The sequence below is a fragment of the Camelus dromedarius genome, chromosome 14 (genome assembly GCF_036321535.1).
Source record: "Camelus dromedarius isolate mCamDro1 chromosome 14, mCamDro1.pat, whole genome shotgun sequence".
In the NCBI taxonomy this organism is placed as follows: domain Eukaryota; kingdom Metazoa; phylum Chordata; class Mammalia; order Artiodactyla; family Camelidae; genus Camelus; species Camelus dromedarius.
The window spans coordinates 9362453-9385997 of record NC_087449.1 but is presented as its reverse complement, the minus strand read 5'-3'; the positions used below and the strand labels follow the sequence as shown (position 1 = coordinate 9385997).

The following is a 23545-nucleotide window of genomic DNA, read 5'->3' as shown; positions in this document are numbered from 1 at the left end:
ATTATTGTGAATCATTTACTCTTCTCCTGCCTTAATCTGCTTTAACCCATTAAAAGGGTCCTAATATCCATGCCATTGCACCGTTTTTGTCCACATCACTCCAGAGATCAGTGTTACTGAAATGGACTCAGAAGATGGAATCTAGAATTTTTATAATTGGATTCAAAGAGTAAGGATATCTCCTCTTAATGCTTCATTTGAACTTTCCACTATCTCTGGCTTTTAATGAATCAAAATCAACAAGTTCTAGTTTTGAGTCCCAGTGATGTTCCCAGTGCTGTTACGGGTATACAGAAGAAGCATAAGACTATGATGGCCCTTAAGAAATTTTCAGCTGGGGTTGGAAAATACAATTCATTTAACTCTAAAAAGAAAAAAATATATATATCAGATAGGGAAATATGGAATAACCGAGTTGTAAGATGGTAAAATATGCAAAGGACTGAAAATAGAAAGACATATGGCCGTGATCAGAGCTTGGGGACTGATAGTGATGAGCCAGAAGGAAGAACATCTTATGTGTAAAGCTTCTTGGTAAGTAGGTTAGAATTTCTTAGTGGTCCCTGGGAAAGGAATGTGGACACAAAGAGATGGAGTCAGCTTCTTTGTTTGAGCTTGTGGGCTAGGGAAGCTATTACTGCACATTCCTGATGGTCACAATGTCTAGATTTTCTTTGGGGTTGTGTGACCTTCATAGACGACAGTTTTCAGGTCATTTTCATCAACTTGGAGGTGCTAACCAAAAATATTTATTTCTTTGAGAAGAAGCAAAACAAGTAAAAACTTACAGATCTTTCTCTTCTACTCTTGCTTAATGATCTTCTAATCTGATGACAGTACTGACTGAAATTGTCAATATCTTTGAAATAAGCAACTTTTACCGTTTGTCAAACTACTGTTAGAGAGAAGGCTAATAATTACTCCTATCCATCTCAGGAAAACAGGGGGAAAGCTACATTCAAAGTGTTTTTAGAGAAACTAAACATATAATCCTAGAAACTGGCATTTGAGCATTCAACAGACAGAATACACTTCTATATATGTCCTTCAAAATTTTTTTAAGTCCTCAGAAATATGTTGGTAGCATACTTCAAAAAATTTAGACCATTTTAGTCAATGGACCAAACTTTCACTGATGAACTGAAGAGGTTTTATGCCTGTAGTAAAAATACAGCACTTTGCACTTCTGATAATCTTTTTATCTGAGGAGCTCAAGGCACATTAAAGGAAAAATAGAAATAGAGGGAATGGAAGTAATAATAGCACAGTTAAAGCAAGAGTAGATATATTCTGTATAGATCAAGGTCAAGAATTTCCAAAGTGGTGACAATAATGTTACTGCATAGTTACTGATCTCATACACAAATGTAGCAGCCCCTACACACTGCAACAGAAAACCAAGTGTAGACATTGAAACTACAAACATGTTCCCCCAGAGAACTTCTGACTTGCCACAGCCCTTTAGGGCAGAATGTTATATCTTTGAACTCTAGTACAATATCTTGTCTATTCACTACTGAAGCTTTGGAAATTACTGTCCAAACAGTAACAAGAAAAAGCCTGCACCAAGTTGACATGATTTAACACCAAAGCCTCTATGAGGACAAACCAGAAATGCTGACAAAATTCATCGACAAAGAATAGAGATGATTTCTCAAAGTGCTCTATGAGCTCCTGTAAAATTATAATGGTCACTATAACTAGGATTGTATGTGGCCAAATACTTAGGAAAGACCGTCCACTGTTAAGTTAAGTTCCGCAAGTTCCCCTTATGGAAAATCAAGATATGTTTACTTAAGCTTTAATACCTCCCGCAACCCCAAACACTTAATAACATCTTTTGGGATACCGTGTTTTTTAAGAACATTGTTTAGGAAAAGTGTTGTGGTGGAACTAAAGTTTCTCCAGAGATTAAAAATTCTGGTCTTGATGTCAACCACTAGATATATTTCTATAGATAAAAAATTTAAGTTTTTTAAACCTCAGTTTATTTCCCAATAAAGTGAGGATTTTGTAATAGATAACACAGTCTTTAGTTCTTTTTGACAATAAAATTCAGCGATGCTATTTGCAGCATTCAGTTAGAGCTTAACATCTGGGAATATATAAGATGGACCTTATGCTAAAGTCACACGAATTTATCAGAGAGTTTAATTCATAAGGGTAAAAAAAAGTTTTAGTATAATGATTCAGACTTACCTCACTCTTCTTCAGGTGAAATTCCTTACTTTTGCAAAGGAAGAGTTCATCAGTTTCTTTGTTTCCTCATGAACACCTTATTTAATGTAATTTTTCTAGCAATATAATTATGTAAAAGTTTGGTGAAATGCAGTGTCTAGATGATGGTACTTTTCATGGGAGGCCAACATGTTCCAAGAAGTGTCTCCAGCAGTTAGCACTCTCTATTTAATTTCTAGGCACCAGCAGCAAAGCCATTAGCTAATTTATCGGTTTATCAGAGCACACAGTGTTGTCTTTGTTGGAAAAGCTGCCGTAGAGTATGGTAATACTACAAGGTCCCAAATGCCTTCCTTGTCGCTTCGGCTCCCTCAGTCATCCACGGTTAGAAAACATGCTCAGAGTTGTAAGATTAAGAAGAAAATTCACTCAAGTGATCTTTTGGAGCCTAAAGAGAAAGCTGTAACAGAAATTTCCAAAAGCATTACTTGGGACATTTTGCTTTTATGAAATAAGGACTCATGGCTGTTAAAAGGTTAAATAGTTAGAAAATTAAACATATTACTTGAAAATTAAAAATATAACAGTGGACATAAAAAAATGGTTTGAAAGCTAAAGCTGAGAAAATCTTCCCTCAAAAAAACAGAAGGAATAATGGGGATGAATTTAGAAAGGCAAAATTAAAAAATAATAATAAAAGGCCAGTTTAGAAAGAGAAAATAAAGAAAACAGGGAAGATAATCATCAAATAAATAATTTTAAAATATTTCCCAGGACTGATGGACATTTATTCAGGTTAAGGTGTTCTACTGAGTACCAAGCACAGTGAGTAAAATGAGAGATGTGCTATGATAATTGTCATGCAACCTTAGAACACTGGTGAAGAAAAGGCTATTCAGCAGTCTTCTAAAAGCAAGATTTTGTAATAATGATCCAAAAATAGGAGTGGAATTGAAAATCTCAACATCATCAATAGAATCTTAAAGACAGTAGATATGTTGTCAAAATTTTAAGGGAAGTAAGTTTCAAACAAGGGTTCTATGCCAAATAAATGTGAAGAGAATAATTGTGCTAAGACACAAATAAAAATATTTACCTCTCTTTTTCACAACGGGTTTGCTGCCAGGACACAGGTTTTATGAAAACCTCTGCTAAATGTAAGCCAAAATGGGAAAGGAGAAGACTCACATCAACATCGTGGTCATTGGACACATAGATTCGGGCAAGTCTACCACCACCGGCCATCTGATCTACAGATGTTGTGGCATTGACAAGAGAACCATCGAAAAGTTTGAGAAGGAGGCTGCCGAGATGGGAAAGGGCTCCTTCAAGTATGCCTGGGTCTTGGACAAACTGAAGGCAGAACGTGAGCGCGGTATCACCGTTGATATCTCCCTGTGGAAATTTGAGCCCAGCAAGTACTACGTGACCATCTTTGATGCCCCCAGGACATAGAGACTTTATCAAAAACATGATTGCAGGCACATCTCAGGCTGACTGTGCTGTCCTGATTGTTGCTGCTGGTGTTGGTCAATTTGAAGCAGGTATCTCCAAGAATGGGCAGACCCATGAGCATGCCCTTCTGGCTTACACTCTGGGTGTGAAACAGCTAATCGTTGGCATTAACAAAATGGATTCCACTGAGCCACCCTACAGCCAGAAGAGAGATGAGGAAATTGTTAAGGAAGTCAGCACCTACATTAAGAAAATTGGCTACAGCTGCGACACCATAGCATTTGTGCCAATTTCTGGCTGGAATGGTGACAACATGCTGGAGCCAATCTAACATGCCTTGGTTCAAGGGATGGAAAGTCACCCATAAAGATGGCAATGCCAGTGGAACCACGCTGCTCGAGGCTCTGGATTGCATCCTACTACCAACTCAGCCAACTGACAAGCCCTTGCGTCTGCCCCTCTAGGATGTCTACACGATTGGTGGTACGGGTAGTGTTCCTGTGGGTCGAGTGGAGACTGGTGTTCTCAAACCTGGCATGGTGGTCACCTTTGCTCCAGTCAGCGTTACAACTGAAGTCAAGTCTGCTGAGATGAACCATGAAGCTGTGAGTGAGGCCCTCCCTCAGGACAACGTGGGCTTCAACATCAAGACCGTGTTTGTCCAGGATGTTTGTCGCGGCAGTGTGGCCAATGACAGCAAAAATGATCCACCAATGGAATCACACCTCAGGTGATTATCTTGAATTACCCAGGCCAGATCAGTGCTGAATATGCACCTGTGCTGGATTGTCACACAGCTCACATTGCTTGCAAGTTTGCTGAACTGAGGGAGAAGATTGACCGATGTTCTGGGAAAAAGCTGGAAGATGGCCCCAAGTTCTTGAAATCTGGTGATGCTGCCATTGTTGACATGGTTCCTGGCAAGCCCATGTGTGTTGAGAGATTCTCTGACTATCCTCCTCTGGGCCGTTTTGCTGTCTGTGACACGAGACAGATGGTTGCTTTGGGTGTCATCAAGGCAGTGGACAAGAAGGCAGCTGGAGCTGGCAAGGTCACCAAGTCTGCCCAGAAACCTCAGAAGGCTAAATGAATATTATTCCCAATACCTGCCACCCCAGTCTTAATCAGTGGTAGAAGAATGGTCTCAGAACTGTTCATCTCAATTGGCCATTTAAGTTTAATAGTAAAAGACTGGTTAATGATAACAGTGCATCGTAAAACTTTCAGAAGGAAAGGAGAATGTTTTGTGGACCATTTGTTTTGTGTGTGTGTGTATGTGGCAGTTTTATGTTATTAGTTTTTAAAATCAGTACTTTTTAATGGAAACAACTTGACCAAAAATCTGTCACAGAATTTTGAGACCCATTAAAACAAAGTTTAATGAGAAAAAAAAAAAAGAATATTTGCCTCTCAAGCTTACTTTCTTAGAAAGTTACTGAAGTATCAAGTCCAGGAAAATGAATGGATAAAGAAGAAAGAGGAAGACAAGGGGTTCAGTGAACATGGGATTCAACCAAAGAGATGAGGAAGGAGAATCCCTCAAGGAAAGAGACCCTACAATGAGAGCTGTTCTGTACATGAGTCCTTACTGTGAAAAGATGAAGTAGGTAGAACACCAAATGTGGTTTTATTCATAAAAGCAGATTAAGTGATTGACAGAGAGTTTGGATCTAAACTAGTGATAATTACCAAAAAAATTAAGCAAGCTATAAACAAGATAATTATTGACTTCAGGAAAAAAGTTATGCAGGAAATAAGATGATATCATGTATCATATGATTCAGAGGTGAAATGCTTTGCATGATTAAAATAAATATTGGATGTGAATCTACACAAGTTATGATATGTCTATCTTAAAGTGATGGAGTATGGAAACCATAAATACAACGTGATCCAGGGGAGAGGGAGATTAACAGAAAGTAAGATTCTCATGTTCCATAGCTAGAAGTCAGAGGCTAATGCTTAGGTTTGAAATTAAGCAGTAAAGTGGATATCTCTGTGAGCAAGAAGAAAGGATGGTGATGGGGAAGAGGGGAAACTGATCTTTTTCAAAACAAGCCTTGTGGAAACATTTGACACTTAAAAATATGTGATGTGTTAATTTGATAAGAAATCATATTAAATAGAGTCTGTTTTCAAATATTGTATCATTTCCAGCCTGGATACCATTGTGATTTAGAGATCTAGTGACACACTTTGGTATTTGTTATTGATACACATCTACAGAAATGCTATAAATCAGTGTAGTGTTAATGTTTACATTAGCATTTCTATGTAGGAAATTACAGGAAAGAGGCTGTGGATTTCTTAATTCTTCTACTGCAAAATGATTTCACAGATAAAGTAATATGTTTCTGTTTGGTATTGCCAAATATGCAACTCTATTCTTTTAGAGGAAGCGTTTCAAGAAAAACATAGCTTTCACAATGAGGGATCAGTTTCCAAGGATAGTTGGCAAACCATCTTTAGGTCAGTTTTCTTTAAAAGAAGATTCTGTGAGTGCATCTAAGCATGAAAAGTAAAATGTTGACGGCATGGGATAGCTCTTACTAGTAAGAGGAAAAGCACATATATCTTGTTTTATGTGCTGACAATTCTAAAGATCTCATTGAGATTCGGGAAACTGTCCAATAAGACCAACTTTGCAAGCTGTTTAAATTTTTTTTTAAGTGTCCCATTGGATTTTCACACCTTTTCTTCCCACATTCCAGTTACGCAGCAATAGTACTTCTAGACCTTGTAGAAACAGAGTACTAAAGCTTTGTTTCAGGGTTTCCAGACACTAGAATTCTTATTATACCACAGTTTGGTTTTATCAGTTCTAAGACCACAGTCTCTCTTCATTTCCACAGATATTGGGGTCCTTTGAGGGTTGTTGGGAGGGCATCACCATCAATCTTGGTTTCCAAAGCTAGCCCATCTCTGTAGGGTCACTCATTCCATTCTTCTTCCCCTAAACTGCTACCTTTTCCATTTTGACTCTCCAACTTCATCCTATCTTTCAAGGCCAAGCTCAATACTCTTTTCCTTCATAATTATCATTAGTCTTTCCAGACATAAACATCTTACTTCTTGTATTACTTTATAAATTATTTTAAGATTGTTTTGAGACTTCTCATATCATAGCATTAGATGTTAATTACTATTTAATGTAGTATTTAGTTTTCATTTCTATTTACATTTATCTTCTAAGGCAGAAGGTAAGATCTTTGAGGGTAAAGGCTATCTCTGACATATTTTTATATGAACCTATGGTGCTTGCACACAATCAACACTGAATAACTTCTTATTTATTTAGCTTCATCATTTATTAGTCAATGTGCCAGCCACAATCTGGGAACATAGCTATCAATAAAAGAGACATCATAATTACTCTAGTGGATATTGAAATATATTGGGGAAAATAAACATGTATAAAATAATAAAACAAGTACAATTACATGTAATCCAGATGAGGGGTACACGATGGTTTATGAGCATTTAGTATCAGGGGTCAGGGGAAGCTTTCTTAGGCTTGTCCCATTCTGTTAACCAAAGCTAAGCTGTTTCTGGGGTTGGGGAATTTTTCACAAGGCTATGTCATGTGAAAAACTATGAAGCATTCAAGACAATGAGACAAGGCCAGTGTGTCTAGGGTACAGTGAGGCAAAGGTAAGAGAAAAGGATAGAGGGGAATAAATCAAAGATGAATCTGGAAAGATAGAAGAAGACATGACTGTGCAGTGCCTTATAAGTATGTCAAGATGTTAACTTTTTAGGCTAAATACAAGGGGAAACCCATCAAATATTGGGAATATATGATTAGTTTTCCATTTTGAAAAGGTCAGTCTAGTTGCAGTATGGATAATAGATTGGACTGTCTAGAAATGAACTTGGGGGAAGAAAAAGTTAATAGATTATTGCAGTCATGCAGACCAGAGGTAATGTTATCTTAGACTTGGGAGACCAGAGGAGGGAAAGAAGAGAAAGAAGTGGAGGCAATTCAGAGATATATAAGAGAGAATCGACAAGGTGATTCTAGATGTAAGGATGTGATGGAATAGGAAGTGTCAACAGAGGTTCTTAGTATTCTCAATTACACAACTGAAAATACACTCTTAACATTCATTGAGATAGGAAACACTGGATAAGGATCAGGATTTAGAGGACACAGGGGAAGAGGAGGGCTTTGCAGAATACAAGTGAAATGCCATGATTGGGTATGTGGTGTGGAACACAGAGGACAGGTATGTGTGGAAACATTAACCTGTGTGTTATCTCCATATTTGATGGTAGTCAAAGCTAACAAAGGAAATGAATTTAGAAGAGGACTTACTACAAAGCTGGGAGACCCTCCAACAGTGGGGAGGAAAATGTGGTGCCAAAGAAGCTGAGGGAGGAGACTATTCTCAAAAGAATTGAGGGGTCAACAGTATCACTGCTGTGGAGAGATCAAGTTTGATGAAGATTTTGAATTAATTATTACATTTAGTGGTATAGGAGAGCCACTGGGAACTTAGCAAATGCCAAGATGAGGCCAGACAAGAGTGATGAAATAAAGGAAGCAAACATTGAAAACTTTTTGAAAAATTGGTCTTTAAAGTAGAGGAGAGATAATAAGAATATATCTGGAGGGGAATGTAGAATCAATTAAGGGACTTTATATATATAATAATATTTTGTATGTTAAATATATATGAGTAATATGTAGATTATATATAATAAAACTTTAAATATGTAGTATGTAAGGTAATTCCTAAATCATAAGATGTTCTATCTCAATTGAATTTATAATAAGATTACTAAAGCATTGTTTGAAAAATACAGACGAGTCCAGAAATTCTGTGATTTGCTAAATGGAGAAGATTCTCAAGGGAGGAAGTCTTGGTACATTGTAAGTGGAGATTCAGACAAAAGACGTATGTACTCTCATATCTATCATAGACATAATAATTTTATATTTATATAAAGATTTGGTGTCCTTGAATTGGTGTTTAGTCAGTTATTCTGCAAAAAAATATGTATCTACTGAATGCCAATTATTTGATGCACTAGGAAATTAGATGAGCAGGACAGAGCCAGTCCTTATCTTTTTATTATTAAAAAGTAATAATTGGCATGATGTTTTTATGGGTCAACTTAACTGGGCCATGGGGTACCCAGACATTAAATCAAACATTTTCCTGGGTGTGTCTGTGAGTGTGTTTTTGGATGGCATTAGCATTTGGACCCACCAAAAAAGCAAATAGTCAAAGCAATACTGAGAAAGAAAATTAAAACCAGAAGCATCACAATTTCTGATTTCAAACTATACTACAAGTTTATAATAATCACAACAGTATCATACTAGCATAAAAATAGACACAGAGATGAATGGAATAGAGTCAGGAGCCCAGAAATAAGCCCTTGCATATATTGTCAACTAATATTTGACAAGGGAGCATGGATGGATACGAAGTGGAGAAGATATTCTCTTAAACAGAAGAATTAAAACCATAAAACTCCTGGAAGAAAATATAGGGGGAAAGCCCCTTGATGTTGGTCTTGGCAATAATTTTTTGGATATGATACCAAAAGCCCAAGTAACAAAAGCAAAAATAAAGTGGGACCACAACAAACTGAAATGTTTCTGCGTAGCAAAAGAAACAATCAACAAAATGAAAAGAGAGCCTACAGAATGGGAGAAGATATTTACAAACCACATATCTGATAAGGCATAGCCAAAACTTACAAGGAACTTATACAACTCAACTGCAAAAAACAATTTGATTGAAAAATAGACAGAGGACCTAAATAGGTATTTTCTTGAGGAAGATATGCAAATGGACAACAGGCACATGAAAATATGCTCAGCATTACTAATCATCAGGAAACTGCAAAACTAAACTACAATGAGATGTCACCTCATGCTTATTAGAATGACTGTTCTCAAAAGGACAAGAAATAACCAGTGTTGATGAGGGTGTGGAGAAAAGGAAACACTTTCGCACTGTTGGCAAGATTGTAAATTGGTGCAGCCACCATGGAAGACAAATGGAGTTTCCTTAAAAAATTAAAAATAGAATAATCATATGTTCCAGCAGTCCCACTACTGGGTATATACTCAGAGGAAATAAAATCAGGGTCTTGAAGAGCTATCTGAAATCTCATGTTTATTGCAGCATTATTCACAATTGCCAAGATATGGAAATAACCTAGGTGTCCATCAGTGAATGAATGGATGAAAGAAGATGTGAGATATATCTACCTCTATACCTGAACCTGTAACTATATATACATATATATACATATAAGCAGTCACTTTCCTAGGTGAAATAAGTCAAACAGAGCAAGACAAATGTTGTATGATATCACCACATGTGGAATCTAAAGAAAAAAAAAAACAAAAAAAAAAACCTCACAGAAACAAATAGTAGGATGGTTGTTGCCAGGTGCTGGGGAGAGAGTGAAATGGGAATATGCTAGTCAACATGTACAAATTTCCAGTTAGAAGATGAGTAAGTTATGAGTATCTAATGTATAGCATGGTAACTAGTTAAATGATACTTCGTCATACACTTAAAGATTGCTGAGAGTAGATCTTAAAAGTTCTCACCACACACACAGAATGGTAATTATGTGCAGTCATGGAGGTGTTAATAATACTATTCTGGTAATCATTTTGCAATATATAAATGTATCAAATCATCATGCTGCGTATCTTAAAGTTACACAGTGTTGTATGTCAGTTATATCACAACAATGCTAGAAACAAATAAGGGAACAGATACCCTGTTTTGTGCATACTGGTCAGCCTCTTCCCCTAGCCACCTCTGTCATTGCCAGTAGACTCATAAACAAAGTGGCCATACTAAAGGAATGGAGGGCATGCAGTGGCTCGGCACCACTGACTTCCACTCCCCAAGGCTTACCCGGTGATGGCCACTGCTAAGTACTAAATACAATATCATCAGAGACCAACACTGAGTCTTCAGTATGGTATCATTTCTCAGGGTGTCCAGCCTGCTTCCTGGTGGAAGGTTGATTATACTGGACCGCTTCCATGAACAAGGCAGCATCTTGTTCTTACCGTCCGAATTTATCATCTGTGGACCTCATAAGGCATTATCCCCCATCATGATATTCCACACAGCATTGTTTCTGATTAGGGAACTTCACAACAAATTAAGTGCAACAGTGGACCCATGCTCATAGAATTTATAGTTTTACCTTATTCCTCACCATCCTAAAGCAACTGGCTCAACAGAATAATGGAATGGCTTTTGAAGACTCAGTTACAGTGACAGCAAGGTGGCAGTACAGAAGGATGCAGCAAGGTTATCTGTAAGCCTGCATAGGCTGTGAAATAGTGTTCAATATGTTGTGCTGTTTGTTCCATGGCCACGATTCATGGATCCAGAAATCAATGGGTGGAAATGGCAGTAGCACCACTCACTATTACCCCTAATGACCAAGACCACTAGCAAGATATTTCTTCCTGTTCCTGCAACTGTATGTTATGCTGACCTGGAAGTGTTAGTTCCAAAGGGAAGGTGCTTCCACCAGGAAACAGAACAAAGATTTCACTGAACTAGAAGTTAAGAGTGCCACCCAGCCACTTTGGATTCCTCATGCTTCTGAATCAATAGCCAAAGAAGGGAGTTACTACACTGGCCGAGGTAATTTATCCTGACTACCAAGGGGAAACTGGACTATTACTATACCATGGAGGTAAGGAAGAGTATGTCTGGAGTACAGGCAATCCTTACAGTGTGTTGGTGTACTCCCATGCTCTGTGATTAAGGTCAGTGGAAGACTACAACAAGCCAATCCAGAAGGGACTGCTAATGGCCCAGACCCTTCAAGAATGAAGTTTGGGTCACCATGCCCAGTAAAGAATCAGAACCACCCGAGGGGCTTGCTGAAGGCAAAGGAAATATAGACTGGGTAGTGTGAGAAGGGACATATAAAATCCGACTATGACCAGACAGCCAGGTATGGAAATGAGAACTGTAATTGTCATGAGTATTTTCTGCTTTTTTTGTTACGAATATGTTTGTGTGTGTGATTAGCAATTATCTTTGTTTTCTTTCCTCTCTTATTCCTTTATCATGTATCGTTAGATGCAGTGACTTTATATCATAGTATTTAAGTATTATTAATTCTACATAGTAGTACTTAAGTTATGAGATATCAAGGAGAAGGGCAAACATCCCTCAAGGACTTTACCTCCTGGTTAGTGCATTTTTGGTTACACACAGATATGTTAGCGAAATTCTGACCTTGTTAATGGAGATTGAGTATCGTTTAAGGGCAATATGTATGGATGCCAAGTTGAAAAGAGGTGATCTTTTGATGGTTAACTTTAGGATGAGATTGACATTTGACTCCTAGACTGAGTAAAGCAGTATGCTCTCTCTAATGTGAGTGGTCCTGATTTCAGTCTGAATTAAGTTGAAGGCCTGAGTAGAACAAAACGTCTCACTGCCCCATGAGTAAGAGGGAATTAATTCCTCTTGCCTGACTGCCTTGAGCTGGGACATTGTTTTTTTCTTGCTTTTGGACTCACACTGAAACATGGGTCATTTTGGGTCTTGAGCATGTGGACTCTTAGACTGATACTTACACCATGGGCTTGCCTGCTTCTCCGCTTGTTAGTTCTGGACTCAGACTGGAAGTACACCATCAGCTCTCCCGCATCTCCAGCATGCCGACTGTAATTCTTGGTACCTCTCTGCCTCCATGGCCATGTGAGCTAGTTTCTTATAATAAATCTCCTACACACACACACACACACACACACACACACACACACACACACAGGTTCTTTTCTCTAGAGAATCCTGACTAATACACATAGTTATCAAATAATAGGTATCATTTCTTGTTAAGGCTGAGAAACTATTAGATTGTTAATTGAAATTGTGGTCATCTATCACATTATTTTTTAAAAATAGAACTAAAATAGATTTATTGGAAGAACAAAATTATTTATATGATTTTTTCTAGTTGGTCCTATAAAATTGCCACATTCCTAATCATCATCTTGCCCTTAACTAGAATTTAAGTTCTCTGGGAGCAGAAGTCATGATGCATAGATCTCAGCAGGTGGTAAATAATTACTTTTGGCTAATTAATTAATTGTGCCATTTCAGAGCTTATGTCTAAAGAAAATATGACTTGGGTAACAAATTTATGAAGAATATTTCTCGAGCTGAATTTAAGCAGTATTGGCATAAGTAGGTATATTTGGCACCATAGAAATGCCTGTTTGACATTGTACAACTTAGTGTTCAATGCACCAGGAATTCTTCCCTCAAAGATTTTGTCTGACCACAAAAATAGTTTCTTCAGATTCATCCAAGAAGGAAAAGTCCAATTTTAAAATGCCAAACAGAAATGGTTCTGTAGCTCTTTTGGTTTTTCCATGAGTGGTATGATCTGGTTCCCCCATAGAGGTGGTCAGCCTGTGAAACCTGACTTCCTTCCACTCGCTAGCTTTAGCTGCACTTCCTAAGCTTAAGCGCTAACACCTGCAGAGAGAGACTGGAAAACCTAAATAATGCACCAAGATGTCTGTAGGGAGCCGCACACTCTATGAAGGCCAAGAGAGCTCTCATTTCTCAGAAACTAGTTTCCCCTAACTTCTGTAATCAAAGATGAATGCTTAAAGATTTGCACAGCAGTAGAATGAAATGCAGAACCTACTTTTTGATGCCTTCAGTACGCAAAGGAAAAAGTTTCAGGAGCAGGAGTCTACGGGGTCTGAATCTGCAGCATTCAGAACTTGTGAGACTGTGTCTTTAAATATGTTTCAATTTCTGTTTGGATTGTCTCGCTTTAAGAAAATATATACAACAGTTTTCCTTTCTTGAGGGGTAAATTCAGAATCTGGTGAATGTGGAAAGTAGTGACTGTGTGTCTTTTGTGTCTATATGATGAGGATGTCCAGGCAAAAGAAAGTAGCATTAATGTGCATGGCTGGTTGTGTGGACAATGAGTAGTCATGTAAGTTCTCACTGAGGTCCCCGATTGCTTTTCACATAATTTAGAAAGTGAATCTCTCAGGAGACAGACAAGCAGACATGGAGCAGTGAAAGTCTGAGTGCTGGGCTTTTCCTGTGGGGAAACTGTAAGGAACATTCTACCTTCTTGTGGCCTTGGCGTTTACCACTGTTTTATGTTTATTGAGGACTTTTTAAAAAGAATCTACCTCAGTAAGCATATACGTTTAAGAATCGACAGTATAGAATTGAAACATTTTAATCACTGTGGTATGCTCTTAGTAAGTAAACCATGCCATTACAATGCTAATAGCTATAAAGTCATGCACAGTCTTAGTAGTTCCTTTTATTTAGTTTTCAATGGATTTTTCAGTTGATATGAATGAATCTACATCCCTGCAGTATTTTTGTAGACTTTGCTTATGAAAATTCAAGATGTTTTGGAAGTGGTTTAGTAATAGAAGTGAATAAAAAAGTTATAAATAATTTGTATTTAATTAAAGCAATTATCAAGTAAAATCTGCAACTAAGCTAATTTTCCTAAGGAGCATTTTTCTCCCTCAACCTTGTGGTTACTTAGTTCTTCTGCCCTAAGTTCTCTCTATCCACATGTCCTAAATGCAAGCCAATAGGGCCTTTACTCAGGGTCAGCTTTGCATGCATGTGGCAGCCTCTTACACTTTTAGTGTCTGTGGGGATATCCAACAACTAAACTGTTTCAGAGAAGATCAATCCTTAGTACTTGGTAGGAATTACAAAACCCTAGAAGCAGCCATCATTGACATGTGCTGGAAATGTTGGAAACTAAGAATGATCCGTACAGCATCATATATTAGTATATACGCTGGACTTTCAGCTTTTATTTCACTTGTGTCCCTGGACCTAGCACACTAGGCCTGGTATAAAGTAAATGCTTAATAAATGTTTTCACAGAAGTATTAAATTTGTATTAAGTCCTTAGAAAATAACTGTAGAAAAAATAGGACAAAGATTGGAAGCTATCCATCAAAGGGGAGGAAATTCATATGTAAAATTTTAGAGTATACTCAGAAACTTGGGAAGTAAACCTCACCATAGAAGTTTCTCAGTGCAAGGGATAATTAAAACAAATGTGGAATCCTAAATAAATAAAATTATAAAAGGAATATTTATGATTTTGTTTTAGCACATTTTTAAAACCAGTTTTCTCCACACAACTCCTAGTACAATGTTATTTTTACCTTTGGTCTCAGCATCCATTACATTACACTAAGGTTAATTATGGGATCTGTGATGTAGTTATTAAACATTTATAGGAAGCATGAAGCCAATCACAGGCAACCTTCACTAAGAGGCATGAGCAATACCACTTTCTCTCTCTCTCTCTGGTTATTTGGATGATGAGAAGAGTGAATTAATAATGATCTAATGATAAGATAATTTAAAGTATTAATAATAAATGTAAGATTTGACCCCTTTACTCTCTTGTTCTAGCAGTTTCGAGTAAAAAAATATTTAATAGGAATTTTAAGAATTTGCAAATAAAAGAATGGTTCAAGCATTAGAATCAAGTGACTTCTGAAGATAAATGAAAATAGTTGACTTTTATTTACTTGAATCAGAAGAATGTGAATACTACCATAACTTATTTAAAGTCCAGGTAAATATCATATGGAAATCAAGGATAAGTTTGTAGTTTTCTTAGAATAACAACAAAGTGATTTAACTAAATAGAAAAATAGGGTTTTGTATTAAGTAGAAAAAGCAAACATCTCTCCATACCCACCAAAACTGGCCAGTGAATTAATTACATATATCTTTAAAACCAAACACCCAATACTCTTTTTGCCTAAATTTAAAGATTTGATTTATTTAAGATTTTATTTTACCTTGAATTGATTGTTTGGGTAAATTAACCAAATAAAACTATTATCCTTTGAATCTTTAAATCAATCCAAGACTTAAATTCTCAACTGAATTTCCCTGAGAGACCTTTAATTTTAATTATTGATGTAATGCTTGAAAAAAATAATTAAGGGATTCAATAGGATGTGCTTTATTTTAGAAAGATGAATTTACAGCCATCCAAAATGATTTAAAAGTCATTCCAGTAAACAGAAAATAACGTATAGAATTTTCTACCAAGCGTATGATTTCTGCAGTCTGAATGTTCTAGATCTTTTTTCTTTATATCAAGATCTCAGAATATACTTTCACTCCCTCCAAAACCTGCTACCTTCTCTGTCAATTATGTTCTTATGAGGTAAGCTGCTCAAGTTTTCTATGTGCTTTTGCAATTCCAATATAAAAGTTCATATTGTTAATGGCCTTAGCAATGAAATATAGTAACACATTAATCCAATTATAGGCAAAGCTAGAACCCACGCACCAGTGTGTTTTAATCCAGAATACTTCCCATATGGCTAGGCCATTTTTTGGCTATAGTTACTAATGAAAATAATTTGTCCTGATTAAAATTGGGCAATGAAGGTCATTTTACTTAATGAAGATAGACGGCATTAGTAAATATTTATAAAATGAGATACTTAAGTCTCTCAATGGGAATCAAAGGCAATTAATATCAAGGAATGTCGTTTATTGTTTACTGTGTGATATTTGGCATTTTATGTATGTGATGTGATTGTATTTTTTTCTCCCTTCCACTGCTTTTCCCACTATTCCTTCCAGCCTCTTCTCTATCTCACCCCATTCTCTTTCCCTGCACCGTCATGGATACAAACAATCTGATACTAAATTCACAGAGTAGAGACTTAGAAGCTAAGGTTAGAAAAAAGACAAGCACTCCTTTGCCTTGTTAAGAAATAGCTTTTGGAATCTATTAAGTGTTTATTACTTCTCAAAATCTATTTATTGATTATGAAATTGAGAATAAATTATTACCATTTAACAGATGGAGAAATTGAGACTATAAAAGAAAAATATCAGATTTTTCCTCCTTCTGTGTAGGGAAAACCCAGTGATTCTCTCCCATGAGTCTCCTTTAACTTCTCACATACAACAGTTTACTTCTGACATTTTTGATCACCAAATATGTGGCAATTTTTCCTCACAATAAGTGATTCTCTGTAACACCAGCTGGTGTCCTATAATTTAACTCAGTTCTAATACTGTCTACATGGAGATAGTTTCAGATCCCACAGGTTGAAGGTTTAGTCCTACCAGACGGCACCCCTCTGCTGCTTAGCAGCTTCAGATGCTGGTTAAAAGCCCATGTTACGCATAACATCTGTCCAATTTGGCTACAAATCAGAGGTTCCCACGAATGACTCCTCAGGTTCGATTACTTTGCTAAAGCAGCTCACAAGAACTCAGGGAAAATTTACATTTAGCAGTTTATAAACAGATATGATAAAGGATACAGATGAACATCAGGTGGAAGAGATGTACAGGGCTAGGTATGTGGAAAAGGAAGCTTCCATGCTCTCTCTGGGTGCAGCACTCCATGAGTTGACCTCCATAAGTACTTTCATGAGTTTATCAACCCTGAAGCTCTCTAAACCCTCTACTGGTGGGATTTTATGGAGGTTTCTTCACAGGGGATAATCAATTATTAATTTCATTTCCAGCCCCCTCTCCTTTCTCTGGAGAAGTGGGAGGGAGGGCAGGGCTGAAAATTCCAAGCTTCTAATCATGCCTTGATCTTTCTGGTGACCAGCCTCCATTCAGGAGCCATCTGGAACTCCCCCGGAGTCATGTCATCAGAATAAAGGTGCTCCTAGTGCTCTTATTACTTAGGAATTTACAGAGGTTTTAGGAGCTTTTTCAGGGACCCGGTCAAAGACAAATATTAGAGCAAGAGCTGCTTCTAGTGTTCCTATCACTTAGGAAGTTACAAGAGTTTTAGAAACTCTGTGCCAGAAACTGGAGGCAAAGACCAGTAAGTACTTTTTATTATCTCACAGAGACACAAGGTGGTTAATAAGTAGCCCAAATTTATAAAGCTCAAATTTACATACCATTCTATTGTGGGATGAAAGAAATAATGATGGAGATGGACCAAAAGTTTCAAGCTTTGAATTATAATACAAAACCTCTTTCTTTGTTAGCTTTGAGGTGTTGAGACTTCAGAAGGGGTCAGGAAGAGATAAGACAAAGAGGCTATTTTAGAAAGTCCCTGCCTCATTTAACCTTAAACTACCAGTAAAATGTCAGTAATGTTATTTGACAGATAGATGGGTATTCCAGGACTTATAGAAAGTAAATTGTTTCTCCAAGGTCACATACCACAGAAATGGAATTACAGAGATTTGAACCCAGGTTTATGTAATGCTCATACATTTAGCGATGATCTAGTAAAAATTATTTGCAAAAATACAGTCAAAAACTTGGAAGTGGGTGGGAGATATTCCAGGAAGTCCTTTCAGTGGAGTGGTAGGCATTCTCCAGCTGTATTTTCAGTTACTTTATGTAATATCAAGATTACTGCACATCTGAAATAAGACTTGTGCCATCCAATGCCTAAATCAATGCTGGCCATTTATATGATGGTGAAATCCTCAGAGATCGTTTTAGCAGGAAGTGGGACTTTTGCATTATATTAACCTGATGGCCTTTGAGATCTTAAAAAGTGAAATAGAGTGTTAGATTTTCAGTTGCCCTCCATAATGCTTATGACAAATTCACAAAACCTTGATAAATGACTACCAAATTTACTTAGTTATAAACCTATAATCTGAGTTTTCAAGTTCTTTTTTTCTGATTCTACTGGTGAAATTGGTATAGTATACAATATATAACATATTATCACCAAATCTCAATATCCTATCTAGTATTATCCTCTGCCTTATAAATTATCTTTCATGTAACATATTTGTCTTATAACTCAATTGTTTTATGTAAGCAGAAATTTCTTTCTAGCTCAGATTATATTTTGCCATATATTTTTAATATTGTTTGCATTATGTTGAAGTCAAGGGTGAAATGAAATAGCTTTCCTGAAAACTAACCAAGAATTGAAAATCATAGAAGACAAAAAATTTAGACAGGTTGTAAGTATTTGTTCAGATTCTCAAGAATGTATCCATAAGGGGGCCAAGTAAATAAATATTTATCTAAGAAAAAATAAACACTATCTTAATATCAAAACACCACTGGTGAGAGAAGCTAGTAAAAAATATTAAATGTTATTTTTGCCCAGGTTGGACAGTACATTCTTGAAAAATGCAAAATCCTACTGTAGGGCACACATTCATTTGTATTTTGGGACAGGAGTACTGACATTCAGCACTGAGAGATTTCCTAATTTATGTAGAGAAGAATGTTTCTTATCCTATGGACAACATTAAGAAAATTCTGCATGAGAGATAAGGAAGGAGGAATAGTGAGGGAGATTGGTTGAGGGAGACATGAACTTCTAAGTATTTTATTAATAGTGAATCTCACATTGAACATTTCCTCCACTTAGAGTCTTTTAACTTACATGTTGAGATCAAATATTGTGACCAAAGAATTAAAATCAAAGAGCGAAGCCCAAAAATCTCAGATAGTGCTGCTTTGCCTTGGAATATAAAACAAGGTATATGAAAGCGGTTTTCTGAAACTATTTGAAATGTAGCATTTAATTATAAAATGTCCTTTGTTCCAGATGAATGGCTAAAACTAAAATAGTGCAGAGCAGACTAACAAAACAATCAAGGAAAAGAATGGATTGATAATGGTGCCCCAAATTAAAAATACATAACATATTAATTGAAATTACATTACAGTCATAGTTTCTGTTTTAAAGGATTCATTTCTTTACTAAATTGCAATTGCGTAATATATAATGAGAAAGTACAAAAATTTTTAAAATTATAGAGAAGAGGTTAATTTTTATTTCTAGGACTGTGGTTAGCATTTGTTTGGAATACTTAGAATGATTTACAACTGCTTAATTATTCTTCTAATATCCCGTGGAGTACTGGGATTGTAGGTTGAAACTGAGAAAGGGAAATTTAAGGCACTTCCTGACATAGGAAAATATTGAGTTACAAGAATAGTCCTGCAGGAAAAGTGAGTGATAGAAGCTTAATCAGCAGGGACATACAAAAGTCAACAGCACTAAAATATTAGAAGGTTTATCTTTGGAAGCAGTTTTCCCCTGCTGGGGTGTGTATGTGGGCTGGGTTGCTTACCTGATCTTTCCTCATCTCTGTTGTCCATTTTCTTGCCTAAATTTGAGTACAAGGAGCAACATCCTTAACATCTGAGATTATGTTACTGATCTGATGCTGCCTCCCTCTGGCATCTGTCCACCACCCAAAAAATACAAAAACACTTTTAATGCTGCTCTCTTGATAGCTTCCCAGTTACCATCATTTACCTGAAGCTTACAACCCCTTAACATTACAAAATAATTTACAATAATCTGTGACCAAACACAGAAAATCTTTATATGGAACATGATTTACTTTAGTGAATGACTCTACATTGGGAACTTTTCAGATACTGTGTGAGTTCATTAAGGCAATTATGTCTTAAACTCTGGAAAGGCACGACTGGCTTGGTCGTGGTTAGTGTTAGTGATTTCCTGTGGTGTGGTGTTTCTGATAGTAGCATAAGCCCAGCTTGAAGTTACGTTTGCCTGGGGGCAGTTGTAACTTAAGTGCTTGCTGTTTTGACATTTGTTCATATTCTTCAGAAAGAAAATTTATTTTTGTTGGTTTGTTTGACCAATCTTTACTTTTAAAAAAAGGCAGTAGAAGCTATGTGGCTTAGAAATATATGTTACAAATGTGCTTGCCAGGGGAGTTAGACTCCTGCTGTCTTTGGACAAAGCAGCCTAATATTTTGTACAAAATGCTCCAAATGCTGAGATGATTTAGATTCTCTTTTCCCTTAAGGAGTGGTATTCTCTAAATTGCTGTTTCTCTTCCTTAAGTCAAGAAATCATGACAAAAATACTGCTTTACGATTAAAAAAAAATAGGTAAAGGTCTGCTTATTGCTACAGAATAAGAACTTTTCAATGTCCATCTCCCTGTGAGCCGTTAAGCAGAGATGGCACTTCTTGCTTTTAGTTATGTCTATTTGAGTTACAATTTTTGCAATTTTTTCAGCAAGAAGAAGTCATAGCTCTTGCTTTCTCTTCTTTGTATAAAAAATTTGGATCTTAAAATGAAAACTTCACCATTTATACTGACATCTCTGTCAAAGATATAATTTGTATACTAACAGCAGTGCATATAGGATGGAGGAATCTCCTCAGTAAGACCAAATGAGAACTGCTGTTGGCTCTGCCTTTGACAGTCTGTACAGTTGGAACAGATAGGGGCTTTAGGAACTGCTCACTCTACTTTTGTTCAGTTACAGTTGGTTTGAGGGTTGTCTAAATCCTTATAGGTCTGCTTTTCTCATATATCACAAAATACTGTCAATTTATGTAAATACACATCTTTTTAGGACAGTAATATTGTTACACTGATGTCTAGAATAAACACTCCACTAGCTCCAGGTTTAGTATTCAAAAGTCTAGAGCTGAAAAACAAGGCTGTTTTCTCTTTCTTTTTTTGTCCCTCTGAAAATGATTTTATACAGTTTGTTTGGACATTTCTGAGTTCCAAATACCAAGCATAGTAAAGGAGACATTTGGTGATATCAGATGTCATTCTTTATTTATGTGTATTGTCTAATCTCAAGTTGGATAAGAATACATCAATTTTTGTGGATCTTTTCATTGGCAAAGTTAAATGTACTAAACGGAACAGTGAAGCTTTAAACAAGCCCTGTGACATACTTACAATCTCTGTGCTTAAAAGATTATGCATTGTAAATCTTTTGATAGGGGCCAAAATTAAATAACCATGAATTATTCAGTGACAAGCTGAAGGCTTCCAGTGTAGCTTGGTTCAGGGTACTATTTGTTAAAGCTAAGCAAATAAGAAGGGTTTGGCAGTGTGCCTTCTCCCTCTTTTTGGGGGTTGTGACTTTTCAAGCTCTGAACCAGGCTCTTCCCCTCTGCTGACATCAGTAGTGGGTTGTGAAGTGGCTCAGTGAGAAAAGCAACGTAGTCTTGGAAACTTTGGGCCTTTGGACCGGACCCAGGGAAATCCCTGGGAAATAACAAAGCGGCACTGTTTGTATCTGAGAAAGAAACATATTTATAACAGATTTAAAGCACTTAATCTATTTTGCAAAGCATAATTAAGTAAAATCAACACCAAGCTGTTAAATGGAATAATAAGTAAACAAAAAACAGATTCAGGATTAGCCAGCTAGTATGCTTGTAAGCTACCTTGGGGTAAACTTAATATTACCAGATATTTATTAAATAAGGCACAGCCTGTGGAGTTAGACAGACTTGGGTTGAGTCCTATTTGGCAGCTTCCTTGGTGTGTGGCCCTGGGCAATTTGCTTAACTTCTTTGAATCTGAGAGTACTCAGGTGCTATTTTTGTTAATGAAAAAAATGATGCTCGCAGCAGTTCTCCAAGTTGATACTACTGCTTTCCTCCCAGACAGCTGATCAGAGAAGCCCCCTGTCCTTTTATCCTTTTCCTTTATGGTGACTCTAGTGCCACTGTCCTCCTTCCAGAGCTACTTAAGGCAGTGGTGTACCTGTGCCGTCTCCCTTGTCCCCATAATCTCTCTTCTTTGATTTTTCTCCTTTCTTCTTTGACTTCCACTGATAAAGTCCACTATCCACAGTACTTCCTGGAGCAGATTTCTGAAACAAATACCTACTTTTAAGTTCTTCCTGTCATACACCTGAGTTTGAGGCTTTTCTAACCCATTCATGCATTTACTGATGAATTCAATTAATAGTTTATTGAAGGCTTACTCTGTGCAGAATGGTGTACAACACGTTATAAGAGCTATAAATAGGCATAAGCCATGGTGTCTACTTCAAAGAATGTGTAGTAAAATAAGGGTTAAAAAGCATATGAAAAATATGACTACAAAGTAGGAGTTAATAAAATTTACATTAGTGTTTAATATAATAGTAATAATAATAATGATAGCCAGTGTCTAGTGCTGGACCACTACCTGCCTGTACTTTTCTAAATGCTTTACATGTATTAGCTCATTTAATTCTACTTGTAATTTGATGAAATTGGTACCATCGTAACATTCATTTTACAGATTAAAAACTGAGGCATGAAGAGGTTAAACAAATTTTCTCAAGGTTGGAACAAACTGTTCGGTGGCAGAGCAATCCCTTAGGAGGCAGTACTGGGTGTCCTGGTTCCAGTCAGGGTCTTGAGCCTCCCATTGTCCACCCACTGGACCCCTGTTCAGTGCTGCCACCCGAGGAGAACCACTCCAACGTGGTGGGCTCCATATCATGAGTCTTTTTATGTAGCTACTTCAGTGAGAGAAAAGGGCTCCTAATTACAGCTAGGTTTTCTGGTAATATTTCCTGGGGAAGGTAACTTCTGAAACATTACTGAAAGGGCTGATGGAAATTTTTTTAGGTAGTATTCAATTTTCCTGGTGATAAAAGTAATGTAAGCACACTGTAGAAATTTTAGAATATACTTAAAAGCACATGGCAGAAGATACAAATCACTCATAGTATCTGCACTCAGAGTTAATAATCATTAACATTTTGGTATATATCCCTTGCGTGGGAGTATGGATAATTTCTCTTCTTTTTTGTGCTATGATACATCTCTCAAATATCTCCAAAGCAAAGAATTGTGTTTATAAGAAGAAAAAAGACAAAATAGCACAATACTTTAAAAATATATTTTTATCCATTAATTCCACTTTTAGAAAGATTTCTTTAAGGAGAAATCGGGAATGAATACATATATGTATATACAATCTACCTGTCTGACTCTTTCAAATATATATATTCTCTTTATCTCTTTTTTTTTTTTTTTACTAAAGTGGGATTGTAATACCATTTTATAAATTTGATGGTATAATAAATATTTTCCCATGTTACTACATATTTTTCTATGACAATATTAATAGATTTGTTATAATATTTTTAATCAGTAGCATGTTTTTAGGCATTTAAACAGAATGG

General features: G+C 36.5%; 1 pseudogene; it reads left to right on the top strand.

Moving 5' to 3' along the window:
• The first annotated feature begins 3323 nt into the window (after positions 1 to 3323).
• On the top strand, positions 3324 to 4901 carry LOC105098882 (elongation factor 1-alpha 1-like; annotated as a pseudogene).
• Positions 4902 to 23545: the final 18644 nt, after the last annotated feature.